This window comes from Puma concolor, chromosome B3 (genome assembly GCF_028749965.1).
Source record: "Puma concolor isolate L17-30 chromosome B3, mPumCon1.1.hap2, whole genome shotgun sequence".
NCBI lineage: Eukaryota > Metazoa > Chordata > Mammalia > Carnivora > Felidae > Puma > Puma concolor.
The window spans coordinates 5,396,972-5,411,013 of NC_141672.1; the positions used below are offsets into that span (position 1 = coordinate 5,396,972).

At 54.9% G+C, this 14,042-nt stretch overlaps 2 long non-coding RNA genes across 2 annotated transcripts in view; both read right to left on the minus strand.

The window, feature by feature from the left end:
* LOC147579700 (uncharacterized) overlaps positions 1-14,042 on the minus strand; it is a 156,895-nt gene that overhangs the window by 27,207 nt on the left and 115,646 nt on the right. The gene's annotated exons all lie outside the window — the stretch shown is intronic.
* LOC147579701 (uncharacterized) lies at positions 261-3,389 on the minus strand. The gene is made up of 3 exons (XR_015252031.1): positions 3,270-3,389; positions 592-668; positions 261-343 (listed from the first exon to the last, which is right to left on the minus strand). It is a non-coding gene; the product is annotated as an uncharacterized LOC147579701 (long non-coding RNA).

The window sequence follows — 14,042 nt, forward strand, 5'->3', positions numbered from 1 at the left end:
CGGCAACAATGGGTTTGTTGTCGGAGAAAGACCCACAACCTTTTGGGGAGGGAAACACTCCAGGTCGCTGGCACGTTAACGCAAGCGGAGACTTATAGGAAAGTGTTCAAAGATAGCAAAGGTCAGAGGTTAACGACCAATGCCCCCTCACTAGGGCATTGGTTTTGAGCATTTAGCCAAGAGGGAGAGCTGGGTGGTCGGTCCTGGTCCTCTTCGTCCTTCCTCATCCTGGTCCACGGGGGGGGGGGGGGGGGGGGGGGGGGGGGGAGGGGGGGGGAAGGGGTCTCTGCCAGGGGCTGCTTTGGACGCTGGTGCCATCCAGGGGTCGAACTCCTAGTGCCCTCTGCAATTGATCAAAGGTTAGAGGACCCACTTAAAAGCCTAAGTCGAGGTAGTCATTAAAATTTAAGTGAGTTATTTACAGCAAAAACTAATGAGTTAAAATTTTAAACGGTCTTTTAATTGCTAATGGGCCCGGGCGCGGTGCAAGGAGAGTGGCAGGGGGGAGGGGGGATTCTGCCCATCAGGTTGAGTATATACTGCCACAAAGAGGGGCTGAGGTACCATCAGGTGGAGGTGAGCAGCAAGCACCTTGGCAGCAGCATGGCATCGAGAGGTGGTCCTTGAAGATAAGGAGGTGAACGGATGATGTCATCCCTGAAGAGACCCTACGGCATGGGAAGGGGGCCAGATTAGAAACCATCTTGATGACCTCTAACGGTCAGCGCTGGAACAGCAGAGAGAGGGAGGGGGCAGTCAGAGGAAGAGGGAGGGGGCAGTGGGAAAGAGGGAGGAGGGGGAGGGAGGAGTTAGGAGGGAAGAAGGAGGGGAACGGAGGGAGGAGAAAGGGGAGGGAGGTGGAGGGAGGAGGGAATGGGAGAAAGGAAGGGGGGAAGGAGGGCTGAGGAAAACAGGAGGGGAGGGGGAAGAGGAGAAATGGGAGGGGTGGGAAGGAAAGAACTGGAAAGGGGAGGAGGGAGAGAAGTGGGAGGGGGTAAGGAAGACTTGATTGACAGGGCACAAGTGTTAGCTGTGTGCGCATGCGCAAACTGAAGCCGGGTCTAGCGGGCCAAGAGCCATTTGCAGGCACAGACCGCTAGGGGGCGCGCGGCCGGCACCCAAGACTCCGGAGCACAGCCACCTGCGGCGCGCGCGCGCCTCAGAGCCTCCCGCGCCCCCGCAGCGCCTGGCCCGCAGCTGCCAGGGGCACAGCTGGCATAGAATGGGCGGGGAGGGGAGGGGAGGGGGGGCGCCCAACAGGTCTCAGGCTGGGGGAGGCCAAAGCCCATACCAGCGCGTCGCGCAGGGCCGCCAAGTCACTGAAACACCACGCCCGCCATCGCCTGCCAGAATCCACCTGTAGACATGGAGCAGCCCCCCCTCCCAACACATGGCCAGGGGTCTTTCTGCGCCCCCCGGCCGTGGGGGTCGCCATGCACCGGAGACGTATGAGGCTATCAAGAAGGCACTCGCCATAGGATCTTTCCAGAACACGATTCCACTTTTAATAAGTAGAAACACAGAAATCTTGGCTCTGACCTTCGGGAAATCCAATTAAACATAAATTAATTAAAATTATAAAGGCCCAGGTCTCAATACCACCGTTTCACTCATTTGTGTGGTCTCTGGACACGTGATGCAAAAAACAGTATTACTAAAAAAATAATATAAAGGCAAAACCACCTACAATCATCCAGAGCCCTATAGACCACCCCCGCCCCCCCCCCCCCCCCGCCAAGTCTCACCTCCCCTTCTTGACCACAGCAAGAATTTCAAGACCCTGCACGATGGCACCTAATGAACAATTTCACGACCTCTTCATCCTGCTCAAATAAGCCCCACCTTCATAAGACCCCAAAACCAATGCCAACCAAAATAAACTAATCTGCATCCACGCTCTCCCACGACACCCTAAGTCACACAGCCAGTGCGAATCACGACATCTCTGCCCCAGCGCGAATGCTACGGCTGCTCCCCAGTGCACCCCAAGATCTCCAAACATTCCCCCCTCAGGTAAATGAATCCAGAATTCTCCAGTAAATCCCGCGCTCGACCCCCTCCAGCAGAAGAACAAAGGCCACCTCCCCTCACCACCCCGCCCCCCAAAATTCCGCAGTGCCACCAGCGCCCTCTGGCGGCCAGCGAGGGAACCTTCCAGAAACCTGCCACGTAGCAACCCGCTCGCGCCTCCCCTCCCCAAGCCCGCCGGCCCAGAGTGGGGAGGGGGCGGCGTGGGGGGGCTTGACAGGGACAAAGGAAATGGCAAAAGACGACTTTATCAAAAGTCAAAAGCCCGCAACATGTCAGAATCTTCTAGCGACCATCACGCAATGCTAAAAAGACCCCCGACCCCCAATTCCCAACTCCCAGCACCTAGACACCCTCCAACACGCCCCCTTTTCTGTATTTCGCTCTTGCCCCTTGATTAGCCTCCCCCAGATTAAGGACACGGCCTTCTCTGCACCCCAACCCACCCCCCTGCTTCTATTCCGCCAGTGCCCCCAATGATCTGACCCTCCCCCCCCGCCGCCTTCCCCTACGGAACTGATCCTGGGGGTTCCTGGCACGTCTGCACTTGGGCGCCATATCTCTCCACTATTAAAGTGATTGATGACGGGAAACCAAATGCTCTCGGTTCGTAATTTTACTCTAAATTTTGCCTAGAGTCTGCTCTGCACTAAACCCGTGTGTTTTGGATCCGTAGTCCCTTGCGGACGGGAACCTGTACTCTTCACGCCTACAGGCCCCCAAGAACCTGGCCAAAAATTAGGGGGGAAACCTCTCCGGGGGACTCTTCTCTTTACGTGCTCCCCCCCCCCCCAACTCGTGGGGGCATGCAAAATGCACCCGCCGCCATATCTCCCACCCTCCGTGATTCTAAAGGTGGCTTCGAGCATGGAAAATCTGGGTTTTAGACCCGGGAGACTGCGGTATACTGGATTCTGACAGGGATCTGATCGGATTCCTCCCACTCGACTTAATGCGAGCCCCTACCACCCAGCCTGCCCTCAAGCTAAGGGGGCTGGACAAGAACAGGGCCCTGATTCCCCCCACCCCCTCCCCAGGAAAAAAAAAAAAAATGTGCCTCGAGATTTTCCTGCCTGACAGAATTGCATTTGCCGACACTCGGGGACCAGGCGAGGTGGCCGCCTGCAGGAGAAGGTCCCCGGCGTCTGTCATCCGCATGGCCAGGAGGACGGAGCCCAACCTCGAAGGGCTGTAGTCTTCGTTTTGCACATCCTTTCGGGCAAGGATGGCCAACCACTCACCAGGTGGGGAGAGTCTCGCGTGGGCGCCCCGGGTCTCCCGAGGAGCTGCGGCCAAGGCCGGCGGGCCAAGGCGCGCTCCATCCCAGCTCTCCGCCGTCTGCGCTAGGGGCTGGCTGGGTGGGGTTTATATGGAGGCGCAGAAGGGGTGGTCTCTGACGTCAGCGCATTCTGCTGCAATGCGCTCATTTCTCCAAAAGTGATTGGCCGGAAAAATGAGCCCCCCAGATTCTATGACAAATTGCTCTAGCCGCACCCAGATTGCAGCAAAGAAGGGAGGAAAAAATTCTGCCGCAGTGCCCCTCGCCGCCATGACCAACACCCTGTGTTCGCTGGTGCTTTTTCCCGACATGAGCCCCGCTCACCGAGCAGGGCGATCTGCTGGCGCGATTCGCTGGGAGAACGCGACAAGGGACGGTTTTCCCCTGGCGGGCCGAGGGTAAAGCCGGGGCGCTGGGGACAGCGGACACACACCTGACAATTTCGGAACCTCTATCAGAGGATGCGGCTTAGGGAGAGAAAACGATGCTTTCTGCTTATTGTCCTGGAAAATAAAACGCCCCGAGTGAGGTAACCGGGACCCAAATGTAAGTCGGCGGCTGTCACCCCCTTTTTGCCCACCCGTCTATTTCTGATTGGCTATCTTTGACATGGAAGGCTCGGCAGAGCATCTCGGAGTCAGAAAAACAACAACCACCACCACCACCACCAGGTTTTGAGTCCCGGGCTTTGCCGCTTACAACCTGCGTGTGAGAACCTGCCAATGTCCCTTCCTCTGCCAGGGGGTCTGTTTCCCACACGTCAACGAGGGGGTACCCCCCTAACGAGGGGGCGTGAGAATAATTTAGACGTGAGCCGTGTCCCTCTAGGGAAACTACTTTTCGAGGAGGACTGTGTCCCGCTTGAAGATGCATGGGGTACCCCCCCCAATTGAGGTGATTCCCCCACACACATACACTTTGAGAAGCCCCCCCCCCCCCCCCCCCCCGCCCCATACCGCCCCGGGGAAACAGGCAGCGACACATGTTGCGGCAGAACATAGCTTGCACGGCCTCGTGCTCCGGGACTTGGCACATGAGATTTAATCCGTAACAGGTGGCGCCTTCGGCAGCTCTGCCGGGCACTGAGTGGCAAAGCGGGCAGGGCCGTCAATCAAATGTCCTCTCGAAAAGGTCAAAATGCTGTTGAAAGGGACTAAGAATCTATCTTAGGGTGACAGGTGGGTGGCAGCCGGAGGGCAAGGATGAAGCGCCTGGTGACAGAAGAGGGGTGAGGATGAGTGATGGGTCCCAAAGGGGACAGGCAGAGGGGCCCTGCGGGGACTCTCAAGGTAGAGCAGCTCCCCCGCGCCTCCTGGGGGGTTTCAAAGCCGCTCCAGAGCGAGCCCCCCATGCGCGGGGACCCTGCCAGGTGGCTTTCACACACACAGGAGACTCCGGGGCTGAAAAGAAGGGACAGAGCTATTTGTAAGCCCACGGGTAGTGACACGGAGCTGAGAGTGGACCACCAGGTCACGAGAGACACCGAGCCTTGGGCGGGGGGCTCGTTTATAGATGAAGCAGGTGCGCTGTTGGGGAGACGAAGATAAAGTGCGCTTTGGGGGGGGGGGCATGGCAGGAAGCCCCCCGAAAGTGTCAGGTAATGGGAGGGAGAAAGAGAACACCCAATTTACAGCCTGGGGACCATGCAAGGAGCCCCAGAAACTAGAGTCCCCAGCAGGACTCGCGAGACAGAAAGGCCTGCACCAGCCGCAGACGTCAAGAAAGCTTCAAAAAATCATGGCTCCGAGCATCCTTGTCAACAGGAGAACGTTTATTAGCCTCGGTATTAATAGCTAGGAAACAGCCGGAGCTGGCCGCGACCAATCAGCGCCCAGGAGCCCCTGTCGTCAGGCCTGCGCAGCCAATCAGACGCCGGCAGGCCCGGTTGCTAGCCTCTCGGGGGCAGAGGCTAGGGGTGCGCATTGTCACGGGGGCCCCCGCTGGCCCGCCGCGCGTGGGAGGCCTGCGTGGGAGACGGGGCGGCCACCAGAGAGCGTCAGTAGCCACGCATTCCGGGCCCCTGGAGGCTGTCGTAGACACAGTGCCTCCTGGCGTCAGCCCTGCAGCCCCAGAAGGACATGAGTGGATGCTCCAGGAGGAGCCCCCGGCCTCGGTTGGGTGCCCCTGGGAGGCCCTGGAAGGGGAAACTCCAGACATCCAATGCGCATCTCTCTTCTCAGGGCCTGGCGCCCACGAGGAAAGTTGGGCCTCCTAGTGCAATCAGCCTCTCTGCTTTTTTTCTCGGCTCTCTGGCTCCGAAGCCCTGTGCTCCGAGTTTACCAGTAAAGCCCACTCCTCTTTTTCAGGGTCTCGCTGACAGGCCAAGGTAAAAGGACCCTGGAAATTATGTGTTTCCGACCAAAACCCCCCGGGGGGTTGAATCCCGGCTCTACTCCCTCCTAACTGGGAGGCTGAGGTCCAGGCCCTTCTTCTCGCTGGGCCCCTATTTCCTCATCTGGAAAAAGGAAAGAGTTGGACAAGATGGTCCCCAAGGAGCCTTCCAGTCCTGCTTTGCTTGATTTGAATGTATACATCAGGCGAGTCAAATGTCTTCCAGAACATTCTGCATGACAGTAATTAGTATCAGGTGTATCCTGCAGGCCATGTGGTTACTTCATCATTCTGCTTTTCTTTCCATTGTATTTTATTTTAAACAGAACACCATGGCAACATGTTTATCCTTCTGGCTTCCTAAAAGAAAGAAAGAGAGAAAGAAAAAGATAGGAAAAAAAAAAAAAAGCAAAGAGAGAAAGAAAACACTGCTGTAAACTAATCTCTACTGAGCATGGTTTTAACCACAATAAAAAAAGATATCCATATGTTTAAATGTTTTTGTTGGCTTTTCTGGAGCTCAGAACCTAACTTTTTAAATATTTATTGGTCCAAAGCAATGGAAGAAATAACTTGAAAGAGCCAAATCTATGGTAATATTTGGATCCAAACTGTTTCTCAATCTGAGCAATGTCGTGCATGCTTCCCTTTGTCAAAAAAGGACATTTGAGGGCTCAGGTTGATATCAATAGGACAAAACAGACAAGGAAATCCAGGTTTGAGAAATGGTTCGTTTTCTTTCTGTACATGCCGAAACCCAGCTCTCTCTCAAGCGCCCTGGAGGAGAGCCAGTGTCCCAGACGCATGGCTTAGCCTGTTGCCTTTTTTTTTTTTTTTTCACATAGATCTAATTCAAAGCACACATTTTTCTTCTTTTTTTAATTCATACTTGGGAACCCTCAAAAGCTGTGTGAGCAGTCTCCTACCCACATGTACATACTTGTGGGCAAGTGTACAAACGTCCTAAGATTTGGCCAGCAGATGAAGACAAGGTCCTCCTATATCAGTCTCCCTAGCCATGGGTAAATGGACCCTCTTCTCAAAAACCACACTGCAAGCTTTTACAAAACGGCATCCCCTGAGTGGCTGTTCCTCTAAGCAGATTTTCCCAGTCTTTCAGATACCCCTAGAATAGTGGTGTTCCCCAGCAATCTCTTGAGGTTCCTTCCGCACCTCCCACAGTTGGCTGCGTGAGGCTATGCCTTCCGAAACCCTAGTGCCAGTGCCAGCCTCTGGCGACTCCAAGTCCCCCAAATCACACATCCCTGAACCCCTTTTCCATCCCTCCTGTAGACCTCAGCCAAAATCAGAGAAGCGGCAGGGCATACAGAGGGACTTCCCATGAAGCTATTTTGGGGTGAGGAAGCCTGGGCATTGTCCGGTACAGCCTCTCTGCCTCCTATAAGGTGAGAGATTGGACGTCCAGCCGTCAAGGATTTGGGAGAACTTATCAAATGAACAATAGTCCCATATTCTGGGGGTCCTGGAATTGACAGTGGCTCTTGTAGAATGCACAATGACCTGTTGCTCTGATGCTGACAACCCCTCAGGAAGTTTCAAGTAGGCTCTACTCCCAACGTGGGGCTCGAACCCACAACTCTGAGATCAGGAGTCCCATGCTCTACCAAGTGAGCCGGCCAGCCAGGCGTCCCTCTTGGGAACCTGATTTTGCCTTCAAAATGAAGTCCAACCTCTTTAGCATTTAAGGACTTGCACGAGGGGCTCACTTTTTACTTCTGGTCACTTATCCAAACATGATTCATACCCACATTCCCTGTGATTTGGATGCTTCGGCCGGCGGGGGGGGGGGGGGGGGGTCTCTGCCAGATGTCGTGATTCTGGGGAGCTGAGGACACGGCTGTCTGTGCACACGTGGACTTCTATCCAGGACACCGATATCAGGAACGCCCTGCTTCCCTGAAACCTGAGTTCTGGGTGCAGCCTCAACCTTTGCATAGAGGAGTTTGTCAAATTGTAGGTATTAAAAGGCAAATAAAAGTCAGTGCGTTTTGCAAAAGGCCAAGGATAAAGCTTACTTCCCGGTAGACTGCTGGGCTTCGAGGCAGCTCATGTATGTTTCACTCTGGGGATTTATGGTATGCGGGAGAGAGGGCAGACGCTGTTCTTTACTAGTACTTTCCATGACCAGAGCCAATAAAAAAGAACAGGAAAGTGATAGCCCAGATTACCCCCAAAGACCCCCCCCAAACCCATTTGTTGTTCTGGGTGAATAGATTCTGGGTGACTGCTACCTTTATGGATTTTTCTACTCTATGTATTGCTTTTAAAATGTGCATTTTTAAAAAACGCAGCAGTGCAAGATGACGGACTGACCACTTGAGCCTCTTCCTTAGGGACCTGAAATATGAAAATTTTTTCTAAAATAAATAAAAATCAGGAGACTCCGGACACAGGGCCTGGACAGAGGCTTTCAAACATGGGGCGGGCGGGGCGGCGCCTGGGTGACGCAGTCCAGACTCTTGATCTCGGCTCAGGACATGATCTCACGGTTCGTGAGTTCAAGCCCCACGTAGGACCCTGTTGCTGATGGTGGACAGCTGGCTTGGGATTCTCTCTCCCTCTTTCTCTCTGCCCCTCCCCTGCTTGTGTGTGTGCATGCGCTTTCTCTCTCTCTCTCTCTCTCTCTCTCTCTCTCTCAATAAAATAAGTAAACTTAAAAAAAACGGGGTGGGCATGGAAGGGCTGGGACAGCCCCCACAGCCACACCCGACTTCTGGAAGGGCTCTCCTGAACCTGCACAAGCGGTGAAAAAATTCTGAGTTGGTAACAACAGAAAGAAAAGGAAAAAAAAAGTGACCTTCAAATGGTTTCATTCGGACAGGAGGGCCCTAGAGAAATCCCTTTACCAGGGGATGAGCCTGGCCAAGAATGGGATCTTGGCGACACAGGCCACTACTGTGGGTTGGATTTTAGAAGTCACAGACCCACAGGAGGAAAGGTGGCCAGGTTGGCCCTCCCCGCCCCCACGCGGCCCCCCTGGCTCTGGGCGTGGGCCAGCCCCCGGATTCAAGCAAGGGGTTTTCTTGGCCCAACTCCATGGAAATATTTCCTTCGGTGGAGCAAAGAACGGCTTCATTCAGCGGCCTGCGGCTAGGGAGGGGGCTGGCTTTACTGTGTTGACAGAATGGTGAAGGCCTGGGGGAGGGGCCCCAGAGAAGAAAATGTATTCCAGGTAGAACAGGACTGGAAAGTTTGCTTTTTTTTTTTTTAAACTAAAAGATTGCTGACAGTTGAAAAACTACCACCCCACCCAAGAGGCTCCAAGAGAAGACATTTGTACTAGATTTCAGTGATGACTGTAGCAAGACCTGTCTTCCTAACGGCAGAGGGAAGGGGGCCAATTCTGGGCACGCTTTCAATTTAAACATTCAAGGTCTCGATCCTTCCCGAGAGCACAGTCGGCCTCCCTGGGCCAAGCCTGGTGATATCTGTGTCTCAGCCTCACCCCGAAGCCACCAGCTCACTGGTTGAGAGTCAAGGGCATCCAGGAGACTGTGCAATTAGGGACCCTATGCACAAGGAGGCCGTGGGCAGGGGTCCCAGGGGCACACAGTCCTCCCTTGTTGACCCTGGGATGTCCATGGCATGGGCAAACATAGGAACCCCCAGCCCCTTAGCTTCCAGGAAACAGACAGAAGGAAGCATGTCTACGTGACTCCTACATGAGAGGCTGGGGGGACGAGGGGTGTCTCCACCATGAAAAGGGATGATGCGTCCTACTGCTCCATGCTATCCTGGCGGTGAAAGGAGATGAGAAGCCAATGGAAGGCAGAGCCTGGCATGCAGGCGGCCGCCACTCTGTGCAGCGGCCCATGCTACCTGAAACAAGGAGACGGTGGCCCTGTGATCACAAGGCTGACCACCAGCCTTCTTTCTCAGCTCTAGGGTAAACCTGCAGTCTCGCCTGGTGGTTGAGGGTTTGGGGCCTGATCAGACCCCGGATGCCAGTCTACTCGCTACCCGTGAGGCCTGGGGTTGTTGGTTCGACCTCCTGAACCTCATTTTCAAGATCTGTAGAATGGGGATAAAACGCCTCCCTCCTTTTGGTGGTAAGATTAAATGGGAGAAAAAATGATCTGTATTCACCATGGGTGTCCCCAGCTATAGGATGTGAAGAGTGTGCACAGAGAGATCTTCTTGGGGTTTTTTGTTGTTGTTTGCATTTTTTTTATAGGAAGCATAAATTTATCTTGTAATTTAAAAAATAAGTGAGGGCAGACAGTGTCTCCTTTGCTGTCCTGCCCGCCGCTCCCTTGCAGTGTGTTCAATAACCTTTATCTCCTTTAAAAAAGAAGAAGATGATTAAATTACATTAAAAATAAAATTTTTTAAAAAGTGAATCTTAGGGCTCCCGGGTGGCTCAGTCGGTTAAGCGTCCAACTCTTGATTTAGGCTCAGGTCATGATCTTTCGGTTTGTGAGTTGGAGCCCTGCATCAGGCTCTGTGCTGATGGTGCACAGCCTGCTTGGGACTCTCTCTCTCTCTCTCTCTCTCTCTCTCTCTCTCTCTCTCTCAATAAATGAATAAACTTAAAAAAAAAAAAAGTAAACCCAGTGAAGCTGCTAGGCCAATGAGCAAAGGTCTGTGCTATATGCACTCTGTTGTCCTGCTACAGGCACGTAGAAACCCTTCTCTGTGGACAGGACAACCTTGAACACTGTTCTCTCCAAAATGAGAGGTTGGCTGCTGAATCCCACAGTTTGGGGCTGGGCTCAATTGGCCAGAAAGAAAACAGAAACAAGCTTCTCTGCCTGCAGAGTGTTGGTTGAGCCCTGTGGGCTCTCTGTGGCCCAGGCTGGCCACCCTAGCACAGCCACCTGGCCCAGTACCCTCCACCCCCCTCCCCCCAGCCACCAAGGGCCAACTTCCTCCTCAGCACGACCGCCCATCTCAAAGTCTGGGATCTGAGATGCAGTCTGCGAGTTCAGGGGGAAAAGGGATCTTCCAGAGAAAAAAATATGTCCAGAACACTTGGCCTGCCTCCTTCCGCTCTTCTCTGCTGTTCTGTCCCCAGTGAGACACAAGCAGGCAGGGCCGTTTGGCAGAGTGGGTGACAGGTGACGGTGCAGGATCTGATGTCAGACCAGGGTTCAAACTCTGACACCACCCCTTACGAGCAGCTCGGCTCTGCGTGAGTCCTTGAGGCTTCTCTGTGTCTCAGCTTCCTCATCTGTAAAATGGGGATGATAATAGTACCCGCCTCTCAACGAGCACCTTACAGAGCACGAAAACTTTGCCACAGCCTCTTGGTTGAGAAGGCACTGCTCTGGGCCTAGCAGAGGAGAGTCGTGCGCCTTGCCGTCTTAGCAGTCCCAGGACAGGCACAGTGGCAAAAATCCTGTGGGTGACGAGGCACCGTCCACACCAGCCCCTGCGGCACACCCTTTCCGGAGCCAGAATGCAGACACATCTTGCAGCCCGAGCGCCCACTGAAAAACTTCGTTTACCCCACCCCCACTGGGGTCGCTTCACCACCGGAGGTGACTGCCGGGCACTGAGGGTCATTTCAGAACACCACAGGTCACTGCGGGCCTCAGTGTCTCGCCCCCCACCTACCAACTTGCTCAGGCTTATGCTCTGCAAACGGTCTGCCCTCTGAGACACAGGCTCAAATGTTCAACATACCCTTTAGGTGTTTGCGGAAAGGATGAGCTTAAAGGCGCCTGCCTTTAGGTAAACGGAGTTGCCCTTGCACTTTTGATGATAAAGAAAAGCAAACAAAGGCCGCCTTTCAAAGACCAGCTTGCTCCCACTGGCTCCCAACCCAGACACCCTCCGCCATTGGGAACCGTTGGGGGTGGAGGGCTGTGGGAAGACCTCTGGGACCCCTGGGCGCTTTGAGGAGGGTCCTGCCCACATCACCCCACTGAGTCTCCAGTTTCCCCTCTGCAAAAAGTATGAAAATCAATACTCCGGCCGCAGGTTTGCTCTGAACACAGAGCAAGATAGACTAACAGACTACGAAGGACAAAAAGCCTTCCGCATTATCTGGAGGGGTCCTCAGGGTCAAAGTCCACAGGTGGGGTGGTGGAGCCTCTCTGAGCCAGTCACCAAGCAGGTGGCGCACCGGCTGGCCGTGGAACCATGCCAGCATACTCAAAGCTGGCTGCCCCCAGAACACCCCAGTTGAGGTGCTGCATCTTTAGCCCGAGTTTTTATCCACTTTAAAAGGCAATTCCAGATCGTTGTGTTTCGTGCATCCGTTCATTCGGTTCTGGAAACACGGGGGTGCCTAGGGCCGGCACTGCCTTAGCCCCTAGGGAGACAGTGACAGGTGACAGGACGTGCTGTCTGCCAGATGAAGCTCAGAGGGGTTGGGCTGCACACCTACTGTGCGCCAGGCTCACCTCTGGCTGCCTCTACTTGGACCTCAGGTAGACAGTGTGCTCAGCCCAGGCCCCCGGATGAGCCAGCCGTTCTGTTCTCCCCAGGAAGGAGGAATCGGCAAATAGAGAACTGTCACTTAACTAGAAGACAGAGCCACGGGGGGGCTGGGATGGCCATGAAAAGCTGGCACCTCTCACCTGGGGCTGAGGATCAGGAATTCTGGGCCCGCATCTTTCCCAACAGTCTGGCCTTATGTACATTTCCCAGAAATTCTTACTGTTTACTCTGAGGGGCCTCCCCAAGGCAGGAGCCGTTCAAACCCTGCTTTCAGCTGTAAGTCACTTTCTGGCTGGCTCAGGGCACAGGCCTCTCCGAGCGTTGAACGTATGGCCACGTGGCTGCCCCAGAGATCCAAGCAAAACTGTCTGGCTGCCCAGCCCGAGCCGTCCCTGAAAGGCTGCAGTGTGTACCCCAGCCCCGGCCCTGGGGGCTCACACAGGGCCCTCACACACGCCCTGAACCAGCACAGACCCAGGCCCGCTCTGGTGGCTGGTTTCTGCAGCCCAAAGAGGGCCTTGATTTGGAGGAACCTGAGTGGATCTGGACCGACGGGGGTCGGGAAGTGGCCAGGGGAACTGTATATAGGCTGTCCTCTCCCGCCAGGCTAGAAAGGAAGCCAAGGGGAGGGGAGGGAGCAGGGGGTCAAGGCCACCAGGCGCTCCGTGGCAAGCCTACTCAAACCCTCTCTCTGGGCGAGGTTTCTCTAGGGAAAGAGTATGTCCGCACCCTGCAAGCTGCTCTCTGCCCCGTCCCGGGATTCTGTCTGGCGGACATGCTGGGCCAGTCCCACCTAGGAATGGCCATGGCTGAGATTACCAGCAAGGGGCCGGGACCACGGCTCTGACTCCTAAGAGAAGGCTTCTCTGCCAGCATCCCAGCCACCACAGTCTCACGGGGCTCACGTAGTCCAAAAGTCGTGCTCGCTGGAGAGCGGAGGCAGAGAACACACAACCCCTAATGAATAAGGCAGAGATGGAGCAGGTGCTCAGGAACCTGATGGATATGCTGTCCCTGTGCGTGTGGTGATGCCCCCCCTTGGGTGACGTGGGCTGGGAGAAACGGGGGTCATACACCCTAACGGGGAGGCTGTCTCTGCACCAAGGAGAGGAGCCACTGGAGCAAGCCCTTCGTCACTCCGGGCCTCCCTGGGGTTCTGGCACATTCTGTGACTTAAGACTAGGATTTGGGTTCCAGGAAGGCAGCCCAGAAGAGGGGGTCTGCTGTGCCCCTCCTGCCCAAGAAACGTGTGAGGGTCTGTGTTGGACCAGAAGACTCATGTTCGGGGACACCCCAGCCCCCAACCTTGCTGCTGGGCTCGGGGAAGGGGGGCTGGGCGCTTGGCAGAAGTCGTCGGCACATTCCCATATGTTAAAGGCGATGCTGTGCCTGCATTTGGAACCTCGGTGGAAGGCAGCGTGAGGCAGAAGCAAGATATGAGGGACTTTAACATCTGCTCTGGGAGCCCCTGAATCAAATCAAGATGGCCTCACCCTCCCCGCCCCCCAAGGCTGCGCGCCCGGCAGGCTGGGGTGGGATCTCTGAACCAAGGATCTGGGATCAGGCTGCCTGGAGGCCCTAGAAATCCGTGCCGAGCAAAGGCGAGCAGAGCTGTGTTCCCCTTGATGGAGATTTCACACGTGAACCCGTGTTCCCTCTAAATAAAGTGAAAACAACAACAACAACAAAAACAAAAAACAACCCCTTCTCGTCCCTCCCAACTCTGTGCCAAGATTTATTTGCTCCCAGCAAGACTGAGCACTGAAGCTGCCTTTATTTCCTCAATTAGCCAAGTTCAGCTTGTGACTCTCCAGCCCCCCTCGCCCCCAACCTGCAGCCGGGGGTGACGGCCAGCAAGGCTCTGTGTCCCAGAGGCCAGGGTCACCCCTGCAGAAAACAAAGAAAGGTAACGTTCGATTTGGACCGTGTCCAACTGCCCCCGCAGGACTTCTCCGGTTTGTTTTTTCAGATCTACATTCTTTTATTAAACTGTTGGGAG